At 34.3% G+C, this 24,335-nt stretch overlaps 1 protein-coding gene across 3 annotated transcripts in view; it reads right to left on the bottom strand.

Annotated features, from left to right (window-relative positions):
- Positions 1-24,335, bottom strand: part of LOC141550964 (uncharacterized) — a 272,765-nt gene that overhangs the window by 75,924 nt on the left and 172,506 nt on the right. Inside the window, exon 8 of one of the 3 annotated variants that reach the window (XM_074282124.1) lies at positions 18,191-23,374. The exons of 1 other annotated variant lie outside the window; for it this stretch is intronic. The gene's annotated coding sequence lies outside the window, so the exon portion shown is untranslated. Of the gene's footprint in view, positions 1-18,190; positions 23,375-24,335 lie in introns of those variants that run through there. One more of the 3 variants, XM_074282125.1, reaches the window with a different exon arrangement.

The following is a 24,335-nucleotide window of genomic DNA, read 5'->3' as shown; positions in this document are numbered from 1 at the left end:
CCAGTTCACTGTCCTTCAGACTGTTGGAGGGCTGGACTATAGTAAAAATAAAAACTATGAACAAATTCCTATGCACGCTGCATATATCTTATTTTGAAGTGAAGAAACAAAATGGGAATAAATACAATATTTAAAATGAAATAAAGTTAAATCAACACACTTAACAGTATTTCAATGGGAACTATGGGCCTGCTTTTAGCTAAGGAGATGGTCAGTGTCTGGTTCCATATTTTTCACTGCTAGTTGTAACAAGTGATGCAAGTGTGCATCCATTAGTCTTGATCTGTTTGGAGATTTCAAATGTTTCATTCTAGAAAAAGTCTGTTCACAGACATAAGTGCTGGCAAAAATGGTTGCCATTTAGAGTGCATGGTAGCTGAGATGAGGATATCTCTCAGAGGGGAGAGATGCATAGAAATTATGAAGGCTGCTTGACTTGAATGCATCTTTCAGAGTCACAATTCTGCAGTTCAGCCAGTTCCATTTGGTAAATTGTATCCTTATTTTCAATGTCAATAGAAGAATGGGTTACGGAAAAGCTGTATGTCCTGTTCATGGAGATGAATTTTAAATCTTTAAAATCTTTAAAGAACTCTTTAGATCTAAATTGGAACTCCTTTTGCAATTTTTCCAATGAATCCACACATGTTTTGTTCAGGAATGCAATCAGTGGTTTTTCTGATAACAGATTTTGAGTTATGGGGAGATGGCGGAAGTTTTCCTCCTTCACTTGTTTGATGAGAAGGCCTAATTTTACTTCAAATGCTTTGACATGTGATTGTATATCACAGATGAGCTTCCCCTTTCCTTGAAGTTGCATATTGAAATTGTTGAGTAGTTCTGTTACATCTGTCAGAAAGGCAAGCTGCCATTTCCATTCTGCATCATTGAGCTCTGGTACTTCTTTGTTTTTTGAAAGCAGAGAAGTTGTAACCTGTGGAAGTAAATCATAGAAACGTTTCAAAACTCTCCCTCGACTCAGCCAATGGACTTCTGTGTAATATAGAACATCTTCATACTCAACATTTAGCTCAGACAGAAATTCCTGAAATTGTCTGTGATTTATTGCATCAGCTGTAATGAAGTTAACACAAGATACCACAATTTTCATAACAAAGTCCCACTTCAGTGATTTACTACACAGTGCTTGTTGGTGGATGAGGCAGTGTATGGCTATTGGATGAGAATGATTATGTTTGTCCATCTCTTAGTTAATGCGAGCAATTACTCCTTTCTTAGACCCCACCATGCTAGGGGCACCATCAGTTGTCATGCTGGCTAGTTTAGCCCAGTCCAGCTCCAAATCATTTATAGTTTGACAAACCTTTTCATAGATATCCTCTCCTATAGTTGTTCCTTTGATGCTTTGCAGTGTAGCGAACTCTTCTATGACATCAAAATAATCATTCGTCCCATGAGTAAAAATTAGAAGCTGTGCAGAATCACAAACATCATTGCTTTCGTCGAGTGCCAAGGAAAAATATGATTTTTTTTTGTGGAGTTTTGCAAATGCTGATGCAAATAGTCTCCCATTTCTTCAATCTTCCATGTAATTGTAGATCCTGAAAGACTCACTGTACTAAATAAATCAGCCTTCTCTGGACACATCTCTTTGGCAACAGAAAGAAGGCATTCTTTAACAAATTCTCCCTCCACATATGATCTGCCAGTGCGTGCTATTAGCTTGGCAACTTGAAAACTTGCTCTCAGTGATGAAATATTTAGCTGCTTCCGCTTCACAAAAATATTTTGCTGAGTTGTCAATGTATTTTTCAGTTTTAATATTTTATCTTTTTTCACTTCTTCAACCAAACAATCATATTTATCTTTATGTTGAGTTTCATAGTGTCGACACAAATTATATTCTTTGAACACAGACACTATATTCTGGCATATCAGACATACAGCTCTTTCCTTGTACTGCATGAAAAAGTAATCATAATTCCACTGTTCTTTGAATATCCTACACTCCAAGTCAATTTTTCTTTTTTTTTTTGACATCATTATTTCTAAGGGATTCCAAATTGCTATTAGTAAAATGCCTATATATACATACATATATATGTGTATATATATATATATATATATATGTACACAGTGCTACAAAAACAATATACCAGCAATAACTTTGCCCACACAGAGACACACAGACTGCAGTCCCCAACTTTCTCCAAGCTGCCTCTGCGCTGTGATGCTTCCCTTTCTCGCACTCTCTCTCCCCCTTCAGACCTTCACTGCACACAAGTCACTGCTCAGGTGGCCCTCCCACATGCCCTGGCTTCCTCTGAATCCTGGGATCAATTCTCATGATCCAGCTCTGCATGATTGTACGTGCTGCACTCGTAATTTGTCATAATCGCAAGGCAAGAATGTCCATTATAGATGTATAACTGCGCGATATATTGTATGTGCAGAATGAGCTTCAGTGATAAATCTTACATTGGGGCTTCCGGGGGAGGTCATCATGTTACTTGAAGCTGCACAAGTATATGGGGACCTTAAGAATCTGGAGGGGGATGAAGCAGTACACCAGTTCTGCACCCCCTCATACTCAGGATAAGTGGGGGGGCACTAAGATCAGATCCCCAGTGATTATAAAGTGATGACATATGTTAGCAATATTCCATCTCTTTGTGAAACTACAGAACATACACACAATGATAAAACTGATGACCACAACAGTCAGACATGAGGTCACTATGGATACAGGGCCATGGCCTGGTACCAGGAGCCTCACTCTGGGTGACAATAGCATCAGTACCACAACATGTGCTAGAGAGGAAGCCGTTACATTGTCAGCATAATGACAATGATAGAGTCAAGCTGGGACTTGTAGTACTGTTACTATACCCGCGTACCACTCACAGCCCATATATTCCCCCTGCATCGGCCGTGACATGCACAGCATGCAATGTACATCCCTCGCGCCTGTCTGTTGTGGTGGCTTCCATTACTTTACAAAGCCGCATGCCATCAGTTCTCCTTCTTCTGAATCTCTCTCCCTTCCCCACAGCATACACACCCTGGCCTGGGAACTCACCTCACCTCGTTATCACCTCACACACTCTCTCTGACACCTCAGCCCAGTTCCGGGAGTGTACATTGCTAACGTGAGTTTAGGTGGAATGTCCCTTCCGCTCTGATTTTGCCATAACCCAGCGGCCGCATAAACGTCCTCAGGGGGCCGCATCTGGCCTGTGGGCTGTAGTTTGAGGACCCCTGATCTAGAATAAAACCAGTGAAGCAACTGAAGTGTCTGATTAAACCATAGATTATATTCTGTACAGAAACAACTTTAGACCAAAGTGACAATCATTTCAACCATTCTCACAAAATTCATCTAAATATGTATAATTTATCATTCATCTTCTTTGTGAAAACAGACCAATACAGTTTAATTGTAATGATTATAGTTATGTCTGGATATCCTGGTTGTACTCTTGGACCACATACTGTTGTTAATCCTTATTTATCTTTTGATGTTAAATATGGTGCTTCAATGAGTCTGTGATCAGATCAGGGTCTGTATTCCTTCCAATAATGCTGGTAGCAAATTATTCATGCCTGTTCTTGCTGCATTACTCTTATCCACATCCTCAAAATCTACCACAGGGGATTCAGTCATGTGGTCCAATAAAATAAAGTTTGCAAGCCAAAATGACATACTTTGTAACCTGGATCCTAGTTTTAAATTACATGGAGTTTATAGTTGGAAGGAATCTCAGCGACAGACCAACCACTTTGATTTTACAAATTTAAAAAAAAAAAATGAGATCAATATTACTTGTTCTAGGTCAACTAGATGAATCAATAACAGACCTGGATTTGAACTCAAATTCTCTGCTTCCAAATCTAGGATTTTTTCTGCTATGGAATAGTGCTTCTGTTAGTGAGGAGAGAAGCTCAACCTAACTTTTCCTTTATTTGACCTACATAGACTATTGCAATTTCCTTGATCTGACTTTCCACTTCACCTACTGAAATATTCTTTGATAGTGTATTGCTAAGATTATAGAATTAAGTGACTAATTTCTTTTTAGTCTCCAGTGTAGACCCATGACTACATACAGTGCCCAGCTGACCCTTCACAGTCATTTTATGTGTATTTTCTTCCTGAGCACATCCTCCAGCACGGCACAGTTTCTGTATGGCTATTCGCTCAAGAACTGTTAAGATATTCACAACTAGAACATCCTCCCAGAGGATTAGAACCATGCTCTAATGCCAGATTTCTGGTTCCTTATTACATTCTTCAGCATATAAAAAAAGACTAGCTCTATTATGAAGCTCTGTTTCACTTGACTGATTTGGAAATGACTTTTATCAAAAGCCATCATGTCCAACACATCTTGCACCATCATGTATCAGTCTTAGGATTTTAATAACTTTCTTTGGAGCTCTTACCCTCAGATCACCTGACACTATATGATAAGCTCACAAGATCATATTTAATTACCACATTATGTTTTAGCCTAATCCTGTTGAAGTTTTTTATTGATGTTCAGTCATTTCATTCATGTCCAATTCTTCATGTCTTCATTTTTGGGATTTTCTTGGCAATGATACTGAAGTAGTTTGCCATTTCCTTCTCTAGCTAATTTTATGGATGAGGAAACTGAAGTAAACAAGGTAAGTGACTTGCCAAGGGTTGGTTACACAGCTAAGTATCAGAGGCCATATTTGAACTCAGAAAGACAAGTCTTGTTGACTCCAGGCATGGGGCTCTAGCTGTTGCACCACCTCCATTGAGGTTCTAGGACTACACTATTAACAGTTTCATACTAATCTGTAAAAAAGATCCAAATATTCACTAGCCAAAGAACTTCAGTAACTATTCTTTTTAGTAGTTTGCCTGTCTTGTCCCTATATCAATGGTATTTAGTAGATCATCTTCAAGTTGTAAGCAGCTATCAGGTTTTAGTACCTGCCTGATCTAGACATAGCCCACATGGCTAACTGTTAGTCATCCAGTTAAGGTTCAATGACAGACTTTTCTCAAGTTGTTTTGAATTTCAGCTGTCCATTTGGATTCAAATTAAGATGGGTTGGCTAGTATCCGTATTATTTTTCTTTTAGGTTTTACTCATAAGAGACAGAAAATAGTAAAAAGTCACATTCTTTTGAATATTTCTGTTTTTCATCATGGTAAATATTGGCCACCCATTTAAGATTAAATGATGACATCTTATAAGATTGCAGCTATTATTTATCTAGAAAACATAATATCATAGTTCTAAAGCAATGCCTTTTTTGAACATGACCTTTGACCAGCTTGCTTAAACAATTTGAAAGACATTTCTTTACAAGAAAATGTCTAACAGACAAGCAACAGAGAAACTTCTGCTGCTTTGTGCCCTCAAATGCTATTCATCAAGTCCATTTTTCTTCTTATGATGGACTACAATAGTCTCAAGGTTTCACACAGATTTGAGGGATAATGTGCAGACTTGACTGAAGCTGGTATTGCTTCATTTTCATGCAGAAATCCTGCCTCAGTAATTTGAACTATTCCTGAGGATCTGCCAAAATTTCAAACAGGCCAGAACACAATTTTGCTGTGCAAGTATATTGTAGTATATCTTTAAAGCTTTCTAGGACCATGAAGACATGAATAGTGAAAATAAATTTTCAAGTGTGTGTATGTGTGTGTGTGTGCTTATAAATTACTGTTAAGAGACAGTGAATACAAAGAATGACACTATTTTCAAGCCAATCTGAATTTTGTAGTTAGATGTTATTATAATACAAAACAAATTAAATGGAAAAGTATCTTTCCTCTGGAGACAGGCAATATCATGACAGATGAACATATAAAATAATCTGCTGACAAATATAAACAAGAAATATTTACATGGATATTATCACTTCAAGCATCAGAGCTGGTGATCTTTTTCTCCTTTAACTTCAACAATGTTTTGTTTTCACTTTTCTCTAATGTATTTATTTATTCAACAAACATTTATGAAACACCTACCACCTAGAAGGCACCATGCTAGATGCTGGGGATATGAAAACTAAAAATGATACTTTGATTGTCAAGAAATTGACAATGTAGTAGAGAGAATAAGACATTCATACAAATAATTATTATGTTAAGAGTATTCAGGAAAAGTGTGACATAATGGGTAGAAAAATAAATCTGTGATAAGAACTCCTTGGGTTCAGGTCTTGCCTCTAAAATATATTGTCTTTGTGACCATGTCCAAGTTATTTAATCTCCCAGTGCCTTCACACATCTCTCTAACATTGTAAATTTCATAGTATTTGCCGATCTGCATCTGTGGAAGGAGTTCTGCAATGGAACTTACAATGATAAAATTAAAGGTTTGAAATCTTCCTCCACAAAAAAGAAAAATTTCCTAATTTTAAGGTAGAAGTATCATTTCTTGAGGAAATCAAGGAAAGTTTTATGGAAGAGAAATTATCACATGAGCTAAGTCTTAATAGAACATGAGGGGAATCAAGCAGGAAGTAAAGAGCATGAAGAATGAAGCCTGTAAATGGGTGGAGTTGGAAAAGAGCAAAATGAACCAAGAAAGATAAGAAATCTACTTTGAATAAGATATAGAGTACATATAAGTGAGTACTGTGAAATAATGCTGGAAATGAACATTGGAGTCAGATTGTTACACACCTTGAATACTGAACTAAATCACTTTTATTTTATTTGGTAGATAACAGGGAGACCACATAGGTTTTTCAGTAGAAATATGACCTTATCATAATTATCTGTATGCAAGAAGGCAGGAAAAGGTAAGACAGAAGTTTAGGCAGAATAGCATATGGAGTTTAGGAATGGGAATATTTATGAAAATTTATTTTGTTTCACATTTACTTGTGTTTTTTTCTTATATCCTTTACAAGATTATAAGCTTCTTATGAACAAAGGCTGCCTTATGCATTTTTGGGTCCTTCTCAGTATCTGTTGCAGGGTTTTGCATATAGTTGGTACCCAATAAATAAATGAATGAAAAGTTTTATTATCTATTTAAGTGTTTTGTTAAACTCCTGGATGCCATAACACATATAGGTTATGAAAGCTCAAATGGAAATCATGTGTAGATTAATTATGTTTGGAGAGACCAGGTAATTGAAATTCAAGTCTGAAGTCCTCTTTGGACTTAATTGTAAAGGAGAACCATACGTGTCAGTCATCCTTGCACACAGTCAATGAAGTATCAAGGACAGATAATGAGGGAAGGAGGCCATGGGAAACTGAGTTTATAAATCTGAGAGCTACCTATGGACATTGTCTGCACTAGTGGTCTCACATGGAACTGTGATGCTACCCCAAGTGATATGTGATCAACCATTAGAGGGTGGAAATGTGGGCAGTTTTTCACTCTTCTCTTGATAAACGATTTGGGGATTTGTCTGAAGCACAAGGAGACCTATCATTAAAAGTGAATCACATAGAATGAACAGGCACAGATGGGTTATAAGCTGTATTATATTAGTTTTTCTCCCAAATCTACTCTTCTTCCAGACTTCCCTATTACTTTTGGGGAGGACACTAGAATTTTTACTGTCACATAGGCTCACATCTTTGACTTTTCACCTTCCTTCACACTCACATATAGTCATCTGCTAAATCTTGATTCTCTCTCCACATTCCTTATATCTTTCTTTTTTTTTTTATTCCACAACCATCAACCTAGTTCAAGCACTCTCACCTGAAACTGCTAAGATAGCCTCCTAATTGGTCTTCTTGCCTCAGTTATTCTGATTCCCTAATCAATTCTCGACTTACCTGCCAAAGTGATTTACCTGAAGTACAAGTCTGACCACGTTACTCTTCTAGTCAACAAATTCCAGTGACTTCCTACTGATTCTAGAGTCAAATGTTACATTATCTTCATCTCACCCTTGTTAATTTTAATTTTTCCCAAAATGTGTGTAATTTTTTGTGCAGTAGCATATAATAAAATTCATAATTAAGTAAATATATATATATGGGGACATGTGCTCAAAAGTTGTGGATTTTTCATTTGTTGGTTTGTTTTTACTAATTGGGGCCATGGTTTATAAAGTATCAAAATTATTAGAATAAAAAGTTTATAAAAAAGAGAGAAAGAGCCACAAGTTCTTGTTTTCATAATGCCAAACATTTAAATAGTTGAAACATAACAATGATTGATTTTTACCCATGTTCATTTTTTATGTTGGGTGTTTGGTGTTATGTAGAAAGAGACTTTTAATCCAAATAGACACAATTAAATGAATTCTTATTAAGTCTTTTAGTATTAGTGACATATTTTCCTGAAGTAACAAACTAAAGAAAAAAATTTCTGATTTCTCAGGAAAAAATAAAAATTTTATGGCAGACTAAATCCATGCAATGCATTCACAGAATTGTAACATGACATTATGGGAATTTCACTAGGACTAGCCAAGGGGGCTTTATAGACTCAAAGATGTAAGAACTGACTACTGCAATTAGCTCTTCAAAACAAAAGCCTGGCTCACAAGCCCTACCTTGCATTGACTTTCAAATGTCCCTCTTTGAGTGAAGCCTGTGTTGAACTTCAGATTAGTTCAGTCTGCATTAGATTTATCCTATGCACATAGTAAGATAGCACTAAGATGTGTACTTATGTTACTTTCTCTTTAGGGACATCGTTGCCCAGCCTAGCTTTAGCTGCAATTTAAAAGGGAGATTTCCAGAGGAACATAGAATAAAACATTTTGCATTAAGAGCATGAGAGCTATTCTACTCAAGCAAAGCCATTGCCCATCTAGCCCAATATTCTTCTATCTGATAGTAGCAACAAGAGAGATATTATAAGTAGGAATGTTTGTCTCTGGAGACATCAGCTTAAACAAGTTAGGGACATACCCTGAAACACTCTCAGCTTCCTTTAATAACTGATTATGGATAGGTTAGGCAGGCAGTCAGTAAATAAGCATTTTAGACACCAATACAAAGGCAAAAGAAAAACAAATCTATAATCTACAAACTCACAATTTAATAAACAACATGCAAGCAACTATTTATAATCAAGTTATAGACAGGATAAAATGAAGAAAATCAGTAGAGCAAAGTAACCAGCATTAAGGAGCTTTGTGAAAGGTTTCTTACAAAAGATGGTAATTTAGCTGGAACTTGAAAGAAGCCTTGAAGGCCAGGAAGACAGAGACAAGGAGAGAGAATTCAAGAACATGGAGGAACATAAATGAGCTCGATAGATATTTCTCAGTTCAAGTCAAATGAGATAATATTTGTAAGGAACTTAACACAATATCCCATACATAGTAGGTGATTACTAAGATATATTAACACAATACCTGGCACATGGTAGGTGATTAAAAAAATCTTTATTCCCTTCACTACCTTTCCCATTCTCAGGTCTACAATGACATCCAAAGAAATTCTTTGGGCTTTGTCCTAGGCTCTCTTCTTTTATCCTTCCAAACTATTTTGCTTAATGACCTCATGAGCTTCTATAACTCTTTCTTTCCACTTCAATCTCTCCTCTATTTGGTTACCAAAGTGATTTTCCTATATCATTCCACCCTGTCTAAGCTCTAGTGGCTCCCTATCTTAGGATCAGATAAAAGGGTCCAAACCTCTTTATAACCTAACATCTTCCAATTTTCTTACCCCATCTTATTATGACCTACTCTACAACTGAATGACACTGAACTCCTGGCTGTTCCATAAACAAGAAACTACATCTTTTGGTTCTGGGTATTTTCTCTGTCTCCCACTTCTGGAATGCTCTCCCCTTTCCTTCTGCTTCCTGTCTTCCTTCTGTGTCTTTCAAATCTCAACTAAGATTTTATCTTTTATAAGGCTTTTTCAGCCCCTCCTAATCCCAATGCCTTTCCTTTCTTGATTATTTCCTATTTATCACGTATGCATATATGTACATATATGTGTATATATATATATACATATCTATAGTTTGTATCTGTAATGAAGGCCATTCCTGAAAGTTATCCTTCCTGATTTTAGTCAATCACATGGGGACTTTGGTGCCTGTTTCCATTCATATGTGGGTTAGCACTGAAGGAATGATGGTTTGATTTTGACTTTTAATGGTCACTGTGCAAGAGGTAGTTTGTTCTGTTTTGGATCAGACCTGTAACTTTATTTTTTTTTCAGTATTTCATTTTCCCAAGTAACACGTAAAAAGAGTTTTCAACATTCACTTTTGTAAGACTTTACATTGAAAATTTTTCTCTCTCCCTTAGCTCTTCCCTCCCCAAGACAGCAGCAATCTGATATAAGTTAAATATGTGCAATCCATTTAAATATATTTCCATGTTTGTCATGTTGTACAAGAAAAATCAAACCAAAAGGGAAAAACCCATAAGAAAGAGAAATCATCAGATTCAGTCTCCATAGTTCTCTCTCTGGATAAAGATGAGATTTTCCATCACCAGTCCATTGGAATTGTCTTGAATCACTGTGTTGCTGAGAAGAGCCAAATCTATCACAGTTGATCATCACATAATTTTGTTGTTACTGTGTACAATGTTCTTTTGGTTCTACTCACTTTACTCAGCATCAGTTTATGAAAGTCCAGGCTTTTCTGAAATCAGCCTGCTCATTATTTCTTATAGAACAATAATATTTTATTACATTCATATACCATCAGTTATTTAGTCAATCCTCAATTAATGGACACCCACTCAATTTCTACTGGTAAAAAGAGCTGAAACACAAATTTTTGCATGCGTGTGTCTTTTTTATCTCTTTTATTTTCTCTTTGGGATACAAACCCACTAGGGCCACTGATGGACGAAAGAGTATGTACAGTTTTATAGCCTATTGGAAATAGTTTTAAATTGCTCTCCAGAATGGTTGAATAATTTCATAACTCCACCAAAAATGCATGAGTGTCTCAGTTTTTCCACATCCTCCCAATATTTATCCTTATTTTTCATTGTCTTCTTAGCCTATCTAAGAAGAGTGAAGTGGTACCTCAGTGTTGTCTTAATTTGCAATTCTCTAATTAATAATGATTTGACTAAAAATAGCTTAAATTCCTTCATCTGAAATTCATGTCCATATCTTTTGACTATTTATCAGGTGGGGGATAAACATATCCCTATAAATTTGAGTCAGGTTCTCTTTATATTTAAAAATGAGGTCTTTATCTGAAAAACTGGCTATAAAACTTGTTCCTCAGCTTTCTGTTTCCTTTCTAATTTTGGATGCATTTGTTTTGTGTAAAACCTTTTTAATTTAATGTAATCAAAATTCTCCATTTTGCATTTTATGATATTTTCTTTGGCTATCAATTCTTTCCCTTGCCCATGTATCTGAAAGATAGATTATCGCTTGCTCTATTAATTTGCTCATAGTATCGCCCTTTATGTCTAAATCCATTTCAACTTTATCTTAGCATAAAGTGTTAGATGTTAATCAATGCCTAGTTTCTGCCACACCATTTTCCAGTTTTCCCAGCAATTTTCGTCTAATGAGCTCTTGTCCTAGAATTGGATTTATCAAACACTGTGTTACTATAGTTATTGACTATTGCATCTTTATCTAACCTATTTCATTGATTGATTGTAGAGAGCTGAAACTCTGAAAAGGTGTACTTGAACTCTATTAGCATATGTTTGGATAAATGGCTCTTCACATTGTTGGGTGCTTGCTGAATGTTTGATGTTAAGTTAATCATAAGCAAGGACTGGGGGGCAGAGGGACAGAGGCCAGAGTCACTTTGCAGCAGGATGGAGGAGGAGAGAAGCTGGTGGCTCTCTGTACTTGAGAATCCAGGATACATCTTTGGCAAGCTTCATGGCCCTTTGTCTGCCTCCTTCACTTCTCCCCCTAAAGACCAAGGACTTCAATTTATCCTGACTCTGGCTGACCCTGAGGCCCTCCAAGGAATTAGCCCAAACTTCACAATTGACTACTCTATTTCTTAGCCAATGCCAAATGGTTTTGATGACTGCTGCTTTATAATATAGTTTTAGGTCTGGAACAGATCATAAGATTTCTTTCTTTCTTTCTTTCTTTCTTTCTTTCTTTCTTTCTTTCTTTCTTTCTTTCTTTCTTTCTTTCTTTCTTTCTTTCTTTCTTTCTTTCTTTCTTTCTTTCTTTCTTTCTTTCTTTCTTTCTTTCTTTCTTTCTTTCTTTCTTTCTTTCTTTCCTTCTTTCTTTCTTTCCTTCTTTCCTTCTTTCTTTCTTTCTTTCTTTCTTTCTTTCTTTCTTTCTTTCTTTCTTTCTTTCTTTCTTTCTTTCTTTCTTTCTTTCCTTCTTTCTTTCTTTCCTTCTTTCTTTCTTTCTCTTTCTTTCTTTCTTTCTTTCTTTCTTTCTTTCTCTTTCTTTCTTTCTTTCTTTCTTTCTTTCTTTCTTTCTTTCTTTCTTTCTTTCTTTCTTTCTTTCTTTCTTTCTTTCTTTCTTTCTTTCTTTCTTTCTTTCTTTCTTTCTTTCTTTCTTTCTTTCTTTCTTTCTTTCTTTCTTTCTTTCTTTCTTTCTTTCTTTCTTTCTTTCTTTCTTTCTTTCTTTCTTTCTTTCTTTCCTTTCTTTCTTTCTTTCTTTCTTTCCTTTCTTTCTTTCTTTTTCTTTCTTTTATTTTTTGCAATGCAATTAGAGTTAAATGATTTGCCCAGGATCACACAACTAGTAAGTGTTAAGTATATCAATGCTCTATTCATTGTACCATCTATCTACCCCAAGAGATACATATTTTTTCTTTTAAATTTAATTTTATTTGAAAAAACAGAGTAGGAAAAAAGGAAAAACAGAAAAGGAATACAAAACAAAAGAGAACTTTGTCATGTGCCCAGTAGAACATCAGGAAGAATTCAAAATATATAACAACAAATTACAAGATCAAGAAATACTATATATTAGTAGAAGAAATTATATTCATGAATATCCATTTTTCTTTACTTTTTTGTAAATTGTTGTTAGTTCTCTGCTGCACATTTTATTGACTTTATTTTTCCCCCATTTCATCCCCCCACCCTCAAGCAAGCTATAATTAAGAAAAAGATATATTTATGTATACATATGTAGATATATACATGCACACACAAATCTCCACACATATACATACACAGACATACACACATACCTTTCCTATTCCTGATGAATCTTGCTTTAAATTTGCTCCTAATTTGCCTTGTTCTCACTTAATTTTCCCCCATCCAAGGATCACTCCATTGTCTTCTTCCCTAATCTTTTTCTTCCCCATCTACTCATCTCTCTCCCTTATTTCTTTATAGATTTTGGAGGGTGAAATATATATATATATATATATATATATATATATATATATATATATATATATATATATATATATATATATGTGTGTGTGTGTGTGTGTGTGTGTGTGTGTGTGTATAAAACCACATATATATATATATAGCATATACCATATATATGGTATATATAGTATTGTCTATTAAACCCATTCCTGATGTGAATAGGTTTTTATGAGCCCTCTTCTTCCCTCAAATGCTTCTGTGTCTATTCTTCTTTTGCACCTCATTTGTATAATATGATTTCTACTTTTTACCTTAACTCTGTCTCAATCTTTCTTTTGAATTACGCTGTTGTTGATATGAATCAATCATATATTATACATTTCCCATGTAAAAAATTAAACAATTTGTCCATGTTGAATTCATTAAAATTGATCTTTGATATTGACTCTGATATATTAAATTTTCTGTTAAGTTCGAGTATGATGATAGAAAGTCCCCCAAATCCCCAAGTTTGTTGATTGTATGTTTTTCCACTATAGATAATTTTGGTGGATATGATCTTTTTGGTCACAGACCTGGTTTTTTTGACTGTCAGTAAATATGATTCCAGGACCTGCAGTCTTTTATTGTAGCTGCTGATAAGTCCTTTACAATTTTAATTGTAGCTCCAGCATATTTGAATTTTTTTATCCTTGTTTTTTGCAAAATTTTCTCTTTGATCTGGGGGTTTTGAAATTTGGCAATAATATTCCTGTGTGTTTTCCACAAAAGATCTCTGAGGTGGTGATCAGTGGAGTTTTTCTATTTCTACTTACCTGTCATGTTCTGTCACTCCAGGACAATTTTCTCAGATTATTTTCTGTATTATTGTGTCAAGGTTCTCTTTTTTGGTCACAGTTTTCTGGCAGTCCAATTATTCCTAAATTTCTCTTCTTAATTTGATCTCCAAATATGTCATTTTTCTTATGTTTCACATTCTGTTTTATTTTCTTGTTCTTGATGATCTGCTTTTTTTTTGAGTCTCTCATAGCTTCACTGACTTCCCCTTGCCCAATTCTAATTTTCAAAGAATTATTTTTCTCTTTGAGATACTGTATTTCTTTTTCTAATTGGTTAACTTTTTTATAATCTTTTTATTATTCTTAGATGGTTTTATTTATTTTTTTCCTTAATGTCTCTCATTTGATTTTTTAAATTCTTGTATAAATTTTCTCTGGGCAGGGAGCCATTTTACATTACTATTTAGAATAGAAAATGTTTTTTTTTACTAAAGTGTTCTCTGAAAATGAACCTTGGTTTTTACTGTTCCCATAATATGTTTCAATGGTGGGATTCTTTCTTCTTCATTAGTTCTATTAAAAAAAAAAGAGGTAGTACTGTAAGCATCTCTAATTGTGAGGTGGGAGGATGATGCCTCAAGTTTCTCTTCTCCTCTCTGAACAAGAACCTCAAAAGAAGAGTTCCATCTTCCTACAAGAGCTCACCATCAGCAGAGTCCCTGCCTCACTATTTCTTCACTTCCTAAGTACTGGTTCATTCTCACCCAGGGGTTTGTTTTCTACAGCATAAGTGGGCCTGGTGTTACCAATCATCCAATGTTCACTTGTGTTCTAGAACTTAGGCATGAACTGGACAAACAATCAGGAGGTGAAAGTCTCTGTGGTTCCAGGTGAGGCTCCAACCACACCTCACAAACCAGAGGGATCCTCATTCAATGTTTCTCCGGAGTTAGCCAGGAATGTTTGCACTTCTCACAGATTAATCCCCAGCCTGGGGTCTTTCTTCAGATTTTCTAGTGTGTATAAAGAGAATCCAGCTTCTGCCCCAAGTTTTTTATTTTTATTTTTCACCAGTCTATGTTCACTTTGAGTTTAAATTTGTTTTATTTGTGGAGGAAATCTGGAGAGTCCACCATCTTCTCTGCATCCTCCCCAAAGAGATACATATTTAAAAGAGAGAGGATATATATAAATATATATTTCCCATTTCAAAAAAGAAGCAAGAGACTGAAAACTACAGGTCAGTGAGCTTCATTTGATTTCCTAGGAAAATTCTAGACTGGATCATTAAAGAGATATTGCTAAACATCAATAAAAAATATAATATTTACAAAGAATCAATAAAGTTTTATCAAAAACATGTCAGGTCATATTAAATTCTTCCTTTCCTCTTTTCTTCCTCTCTCCTTCCCTTGCTTCTTCCCTTCTTTCTTTCCTTCCTTTTTTCTAAGATTGTTTAACTAGCAAATAGTTATTCAGTCATTTCAGTTATGTCTGCCTCTTTGTGACCTATTTGAGCTTCTCTATGTAAAGACACTAGAGTGATTTTCCATTTTGTCCTTCAGCTCATTTTATAGATGAGGAACTGAAGCAAACAGGGTTAAGTGAATTGAATAGTTAGTGTCTAAAGTCAGGTTTGACTCAGGTCTTGTAGACTTCAGCACTGGTGCTCTATCCACTGAACCACTTAGTTGCTCAATGCAATCTTGGTTTGTCTTACAAGAGAAAAGGTAATTTTGTAGATCCCTGTCATATGAAGATCATCTGAAGGAACTGAGCAAATTTAACTCAGAAGAAAAGATTCAAGGAATAAGTAAGGGGAAAGGCTAGTCTCTTAAGGTAAAGAGGGGAGATTAGTTCTATTTGACTTAGAGATAGGAACCAGGAAGGATGGGTGGAAGTTGCAAAGAGGCACTAGTCTTAATGTCAGGAAAAACTTCTTTATAATTCAGACAAAAGTATACAAAAGTATAATGGGCTACCTTGAAAGATGATAAGTCCCCTCTACTTGTAGGTCTTCAAGTAGAGGCTGGATAATCACTTGTTTGAGTGAGAATCACTTTTGTATAAGGGTTGGACTAGATAGGCATTGAAGTAAGTATCTTCCAACTCTCAAATTCTATGATTTTATGAATTTCCAGAGAGGCAGCTCCCTCTATCAGAACAGACCAGAATGTCTCTGCAACTTCTAGTCTGTATCAATGGCCCAGAGCCCTTAGTGGTTAAGTGACCTGCCAGGATCACATGGCCAGTAAGTGTCAAAGGTGGGCATTGAATCTAGATCTTCCCCATCTTTTCTTTATCAACTGCATCACTAAATTACATGGAACCAAAAATCTTCACAACATAAAATATTCACTAATGAGTTGATCATTTATAAAATCTGTCTCCACCCAATCATCCCTCATCCCCTACTAACATTATCACCCATCCTTAACCATCCACATTTTTGTATTTGTTGATCAGAATCATCCTTTTGCTGATTATTGGTAGTTGCTAATAAAGAGAATGATTTAAAAATCAAAGGAAAAAGAATGGACTTTGGGAAAATTGTGAAGCTTTTAAAGATTTTTTTTCATCATTGACCCTTTTTGTCATTAATGCTTTGAAAGGCAAGTACAAAATGAAGAATATTGTATTATGCTATTATATAATTTAATATAAATGTTAGTTCCGATTATAGTAGATTCCTAAAAAGGGACTTTTCCCTCTAGTATCAGTTATTCCCAGATAAACAGAACTCTGATATATATAATATTGATACTGATGAAAAATGACTAGGTCAAGAATTGAGTAGAAGGCTCAGATTCAGAAGTAACTAGGTCACTTGAGGAAACAAGAAAAGTATTTTCTTTATTTATTTTTAGCATTCATTTAAATTATTTTTTGAGTTCCAAATTTTCTTCCCCACTCATATCCCTTCTCAATGAGAAGGCAAGCTATGTTATATTAGTTATAGATGTGAAATCATACAAACCATATTGCCATATTGGCCATATCATAAAAAAGGCAAGGAACATAAAGAAATATGAAAAAGTGTGCTTCAATCTGTCTCAGAGTGAATTAGTTTTATCTCTGGAGGTATATAATATTTTTCACATGAGTCCTTTCAAATTGTCTTGATCATTGTCTTGATCAGAGTAACTAAGTCTTTCACAGTTATTTATCATTACATTATTGATGTTAATGTGTACAATATTCTCCTAATTCTGTTCACTACATTTTGCATCAGTTCATATAATTGATAACTAATAAGTTTGTCTGTATTTCTGATACCATTGTGCTTGTCTTTTCTTAAAGCATAATAATATTAAGGCAAAAATCATATACCACAACCTATTCAGTAATTCCAATTGATGAATATCCCAATTTTTTGCCATCACAAAAAATATAAATATTTTTGTACATATAGATCCTTTTCCCTTTTCTTTGATCTCTTTGGGTGACAGTCCTAATAGTGGATATTGCTGGGCCAAAGGATATAGACAATTTTGTAGCTCCTTGAATATAGTTCCAAATTGTTCTCCAGAACAGTTGGACCAGTTTACAACTCCAACAGTGCATTAGTATCTCAATTTTCCCAAATCCTTTCAGAATTATTATTTTTCTTTTCTTCCACGGTATTCAACTAATAGGTGTGAAGTGGTTCCCCAGGGTTGTTTTCATTTCCATGTAATCAATAGTATTTAAGAGACTTTTCAATAAATGTAATTATTGATAGGTTTAACTTCTTCTTTGAAAATGTCTTTTTATATTCATAATAGCAGAGTATTTTCTTTTTAAACAATATTTCATTTTCCCCAATTATATGCAAAAAAGTTTTTAACATTCATTTAAAAAAAAAATTAAGTTCCAAATTATCTACCTCTTTCTTCTGCCCCGTCCCTGAGGCAGGAAGCAATCTGATATAAATTATACATGTAGAATTATGTTAAACATATTTCCCTATTGGTCATTTTGTGGAAGGAAACTTCAGAAGGAAACTCTGTCAGACACACACACACACACACACAGAGACAGAGACAGACAGAGACAGAAACAGAGAGAAAGAGACAGAGAGAGAGAAGGGAGAGAAGGAAGTAAGAGAGAGGGAAAGAAAGGGACAGAGGGAGGGAGGAAGGGAAGAAAGAAGAAAGAGAAGTTTGTGTGTGTGTGTGTGTGTGTGTGTGTGTGTGTGTGTGTGTATGTGTGTGTGTGTGTGTGTGAAAAAGAGACAGAGAGAGAGAAGAGAGAGAGAGAGAGAGAGAGAGAGAGAGAGAGAGAGAGAGAGAGAGAGAGAGAGAGAGAGAGAGAGAGAGAGAGAGAGAATATGTTTTCAGCTGTATTTATACTCTGTCAGTTCTTTCTCTGGAGGTAGCTAGTATTTTTCTTCATACATCCTTTGAGATTGTCTTGGGTCATTGTATATCTGAGAATAGCTAAGTCTTTCACAGCTGATCATCACAGAATGTTACTATATATTGTGGATATGTTCTCCTGTTTCTTCTGCTCACTTCATTCTGAATTAGTTCATGTAAGTCTTTCCAGGTTTTTTCCCCTGAAATTATTCTGTTCTTCATTTCTTATAGCACAATAGTATATATTAGTATAACAGTATATACTACAACCATACACCATAACTTGTTTCAGCTATTCCCTAATTGAGAGACATCTGAATTTCCAATTCTTAGTTACCTAAAAAAAAAAGAGCTAAAGTACTAATGTATTTTCAAGGACCCTAGGCTCACTATTAGAAAAGAAGCTAATTCACTGCCACTCTTTAACACCCAAACTGTGAATCACAGAAAACTACAATATAAGAAAGAAAAAAAAAAAAGCAAAATCACAAGCAAACTTCAGGACAGTAGAGAGATACATGGTAGATTCAAATAATCTTCAATCACCTCACCAAGGATGACTTATATTTGAAAAATTTTGTGAGGACATATATTACTGAGAAAGGAGATGGCTTAGTCCATATAGTGAGAATGATTCCTTACAGTAGTATCCATAATGTATTTAAAGAACCAAGGAAAGAACTCCAGTGAAGCAAGATCTGCACAAAATTAATGAAAAGAACTGGGCAAGAATCACACAGGATAAAAAGGCATGGATAATTTTCATTTATATCAATGAAGAAAACATATCCATAATAGTACAGATTTATCAAAAAGAAAAGAGAATATTTGATATCTACAATTGCTTATGGATATTCACATATAATTCTTCCTTATACTACACCATACATAGCTCATCAGGTTCATGCTCTTCAAAATGATTGTTATTAAAGTCACCAACTATAATGGAAGTCACTGAAATTTATTTGTTATTTTTTGATATCCCCTGCTCTTCTGACCACTCTAATCACATGAACATTTTTTCTGCTCTGGCTCAAAGTTTTGCAAACTTTTCTCTAAAGCTTGGAATGTGATTCTTTCTCTACAGCGACGAGGCACACTATTCACTTCTTTAAAACTTTCTAAAATTCCATCTTTTATATGAAAATTTTTCAATCAAATTCTATATATGCTTTTACCTCATAGCTCTTCCTTTAAAATTTGGCTTTTTCCCAATTTCAAGTATGTAAAAAAGGTTAATGTTTAATAAATTCTTATATTTTAAATATGTAATTAATTATGTTTTATTAAATTTTAATTCATATTCATGTGGAAGTTCTATCATAAATTTCTAGAGAATAGAAAAGCATCTTTGACTCACTGTGCTTGGTATAGAACTAGTATGATTAGTAAATGATGATAATTTTTTAAGCCAGTAATAAATGTATTTAATAAATGCTTTTCAACTGATTGATTAAGTCTACAAATCTTAAGGCCTTTAACAATTGAGAAGAAAATAAAAACTTTTTCTTCTTTAAATATTTTAAAAATATTTATCTCTAAATTTATTATTTAGATAATAAAGAAATAGTTAAATGAAGGAATCTAGTAGAAATATTAAGTAAAAATTGCTCTTTTATTTCTGTTTGAATTTCCATGGAGAAAAAAACCTCTTCTAGGGAAACAATTCAATGCAGCTGATTCCATGCCTGAAGAAGATAAAGACATCACATTTTCTTAATTTCATTGACATTAATTTATTAAGAATTCTGTTGGCAGTTTTAAAACAAAGTTATAGAACCCATCATCTTAGAGAAGAGTAAAAATTAATTCATAGATTGTGGCACTGATTGCTCTCTGTTTGTAGTGCTCTGTTAAAAATAATTTTTTTTTACAAGTTGGAACATGCATTTTTATTTAATTCTTTATGTTTCACATGCCATGTTCTTATCTCTTTTAGAGGAAAAAATAGTGAAATATCCCTGGGTAACAGTATAGAGAACTTGTATAAATAAAAGGCATGTGAAGTGGAATATGAATTCTAGTTTTTTAAATTGGATAAAAATGTGACTAAAATGACATTTTTCAATCTCTTTCAAATCTTACTTTGGGAGGATGTTCTAACTCACTCCTTCGTTTTTCTACTTTTTGTTCCATAGTTCTTCCCCACCATATTCTTTATCTTGTACTTATCATCACCTTAATTTCCCACTCCTACAGTGTGTGTGTGTGTGTGTGTGTGTGTGTGTGTGTGTGTGTGTTTGTGTGTGTGTGTATAGTACAAGAAAACAAGCTGGAAATATCAATTTTCCTTTTCATAGACTCTCCCTTTAAATATTTTGGCCTTTCTTTTCAACTCTTACTAAGTGTAAAAATAATATTATGGAAAATTGATTATTTTCTACTATGCTATTAAGTATCTAGTTAACGCCAGCTGAATATTCTGCATATCCTAAACTCTATCAATTCTCAGATTGAAAATTGAATGAAACCTGTAAATTATAATCATTCCCAGCAAGCAGAGATTTAGGAAAAACTTTGATCATCCCAGCCAACTCTGTAGACTAAATATGTGTCCCAGTATTTCTAGATATAGCTTTCTCTGAGATTGACTACTCTTTTGGATTCCATTTTATTGTGTATGCAAGTATCTTCTGATCTTTAAAAGGATTTTCTTTAGTTTTATTTTTATTATTCTAAAATTTTCAACAAATACTAACAATGAAACTATCATGCCAATTTGAAATAAATCTTTAAATAAAATCCATACTAGTTAATACATCTAAGAAGAAAATGATGATAGAATATAAATTTTAATAAATACAAACAATAATACCTTTACTCTGCATCGATACCTGAATCCTGTGTTTGTGTATTCACATACATATATTTTTAAAAACAGAACGTATATTTCTAAAAAGGATTCCACTAGGGAAACAACATGAGAATTTTAAGCCCAGTATTTTTTTCTATGGTGGATAAACCTTTAGAAAAAGGAACTATTGATTGTCATTCTGAAGAGTTTCCCTTTTGAACTCTTTTACTAAACCAAAAAAAAAACTTCTTCCACATTTCAAGAAAAAAATCAATTATTAAATGCATATTCTGCTTTTTTCCCTCTCACCCCAACACCAAAGAAATGATATGCTGAGGTTTTCCAACTGAATCTTTGGAGTAATATATTGTCAATATATCCGCTATGGTTATCAAAACTCTCAGTATTATGGAGAAAAGATATAAAGAAATAAAGAAATTAATTCATGCTGGTACAAATTTTAGAGACTGAATTTTTGTATTGTCATATTTTAGAGCTAAGTCCAAATAACACCTTCAGTTTGTTGAATGTCCATACTCCATGGAACTCCCAAGTATTTCATATATGCTTATTTCTCTCACAGGGCCCACATTTCCTTTTGAGTAGTATTTTAGGAAGACAGTTTCCTTCTTTTCAGACCATCTCAAGTTAAGATACTATCTTAACTTACGAAGTTAATATATATTCCTAAATTTCCAATAAAGATATAGGAGCACAAGATTTTAAAATGAAAATTAATATAATTCCCCTTTGAGTTCCTCATCTAATTAGCATTCATATGTTGAGTTCCTCAGGGTATAATAACTAAGTTCAAAGGATTCTTTGAATATTCACTCTTAAAATTATAGTTCATGAGCCCCCACTGATGTGTTTATCTTTTGATAGTCAGCTCAAGGACACCAACTAGCCAATTCAATTCAAAGGAATTTAGGATCATAGAAATATAAATTTAAAGCTGGAAGGGCTCTTATGGAAAGGTAAGACAAGTACTACAAATCAACTTCCCCATAATCCTGAGATGCACAAAGTCAAACAAATAAAAATGCATGTGTCAAAGAATTCATTTTATTTTTAACAAAGCACTACAGATGTAGGGAACAATCAGCACCACTCTCTATGAACGAAGTTTTACTCTTTTCTAAAATGATGATTCTATGACTGTTTTAAAGCTGTGGCAAGGTTGGATGACTACAGAGTTAATAAGGAGAGAGCATAGGTAACACTCCCCACAACTCTTACAAGACAAGTTTCCTCTCCTCCATGTTTGTTGATCATGTCCCTCTTCTGCTAATCATTCCACCAGCCCTACTTCCACCTCTTACCCATACTGATCTAGTGCTAGATGCATGATTCTTATGCTTGTACATAGTCTCTAACACCTCCAACTTCAGATTCAGCTGAAAACTTGACCTAAGAAACTTCAAATGCCCCTTCCAGAAAGTACAAGGATTTGGCCATAATTTCATCCCCCTTCAGTTTCAAGGTCATCCTGAAACTAAAGCCAAGTCCTTATTCTTTCTCAGTCTTAGTCTTTCTCTCAAAGTCCTCTAATCAATTATTTTGCTTCTGCTCTACTAGGAATTGCCATGTGCCTTTATTATGAGATTATTATTGATGAGAGCTGGGGTTGAAGGAGAGGGAATAACTGACTTCCCAGCTGACTGTCATGTACTTTATTTTTTATTTTTTTCATTTTATAATAATGACTTTTTATTTTTCAAAATACATGCAAAGATAGTTTTCAACATACACCCTTGCAAAACTTTGTGTTCCAAATTTTTCTCCCTTCCTCCCGCACTCCCCCAAAACAAGTAATCCAATATAGGTTAAGCATATGCAATTCTTCTACATATAATTACACATTTATCCTGCTGCACAAAAAAAAATCAGATCAAAAGGGAGGAAAATGAAGAAGAAAAAAGCAAGCAAGCAAATTATAACAACAACAAAAAAAGGTGAAAAAACTATATTGTGATGCACATGAAGTCCCCATAATTCTCTCTGTGGATGCAGATGCTTTCTCCCTCAAAAGGCTATTGAAATTGGCCTGAATCATTCCACTGTTGAAAATAGTTAAGTCCATCACAGTTGATCCTTACATAATCTTGTTGCTGTATACAATGTTCTCTTGCATTCACTTAGCATCAGTTCATGTAAGTCTATCCAGGACTTTCTGAAATCAGCCTGCATATATTTTCCTATAGAGCAGTAATATTCCATAAGATTCATATACCATAACTTATTCAGCCATTCCCCAACTGAAGGTCATCCATTCAGTTTCCAGCTCCTTGCCACTACAAAAAAGGGCAGGTACAAACATTTTTGCACACATAGATCCTTTTCCTTTTTTATGATCTCTTTAGGATAAAGATCCAGTAGAGATATTGTTGGATCAAATAACATGCACAGTTTTGTAGTCCTTGGTCATAGTTCCAAATTGCTCTCCAGAATGTTGAATCAGTTCACAACTCCACCAACAATCTATTAGTGTTCCAGTTTTCCCATATCCTCTCCAATATTTATCATTATCTTTCCTGTCATTTTAGCCAATCTGAGAGGTATGAAGTGGACTATCATACACTTTAAAGATCATGAGGGTAATGGCTAATCTTCATCTGGTCACTTTTATCCAGCAGCCCAGTTCTTAAGATGTTACTTAAGATGTTAGATAAGTTGTTTAGGTATCTTCTTTCTACTGTATTAATCTATTATTTAGGGACACTACTTAATTTGACACTTATTATCATAATACCTTTATGACCTTCAGACTCATTTAATCCTCATTTCATAACTCCCTCATTTATAAATGAGGAAATGGAGGTAAAGAAAAGCTATGATTTGCCCAAAGTTTGGACATATAAATAGAAAAGTTGACATTTAAAAAGATGCCTTCATCTTATAATCTTTCTACTATGTTATACTACCTCTCATGATCACGCAGAAACTCTCAATGTCAATTTTATCTTTACTCTTTCTTCTTTATTGAAATTTTGCTATTCTCATTTTGGCTGGTACCACACCATTAGGAGCTCACCAGTAATGATGAACTGAGGGCAGACACCAGATGGCTTTAACCTTGTGCAGTTCAAAACTTCCAAGCTCAAGAGCTAACCCATCAAATTTAGCCTTCCTTTTAGCAAGAATTATCTACATTCATACCATTTCCACAGACAAAACCATATCTATTTCTGATGCTTAAATATTTTATATTTGCCATGAATTTTTGTGGCAAGCACTTCCTTTTCTGGATTTTCA

This window comes from Sminthopsis crassicaudata, chromosome 1, assembly GCF_048593235.1.
Source record: "Sminthopsis crassicaudata isolate SCR6 chromosome 1, ASM4859323v1, whole genome shotgun sequence".
Classification (NCBI taxonomy): domain Eukaryota; kingdom Metazoa; phylum Chordata; class Mammalia; order Dasyuromorphia; family Dasyuridae; genus Sminthopsis; species Sminthopsis crassicaudata.
This window is presented reverse-complemented; position numbering and strand designations above follow the sequence as displayed.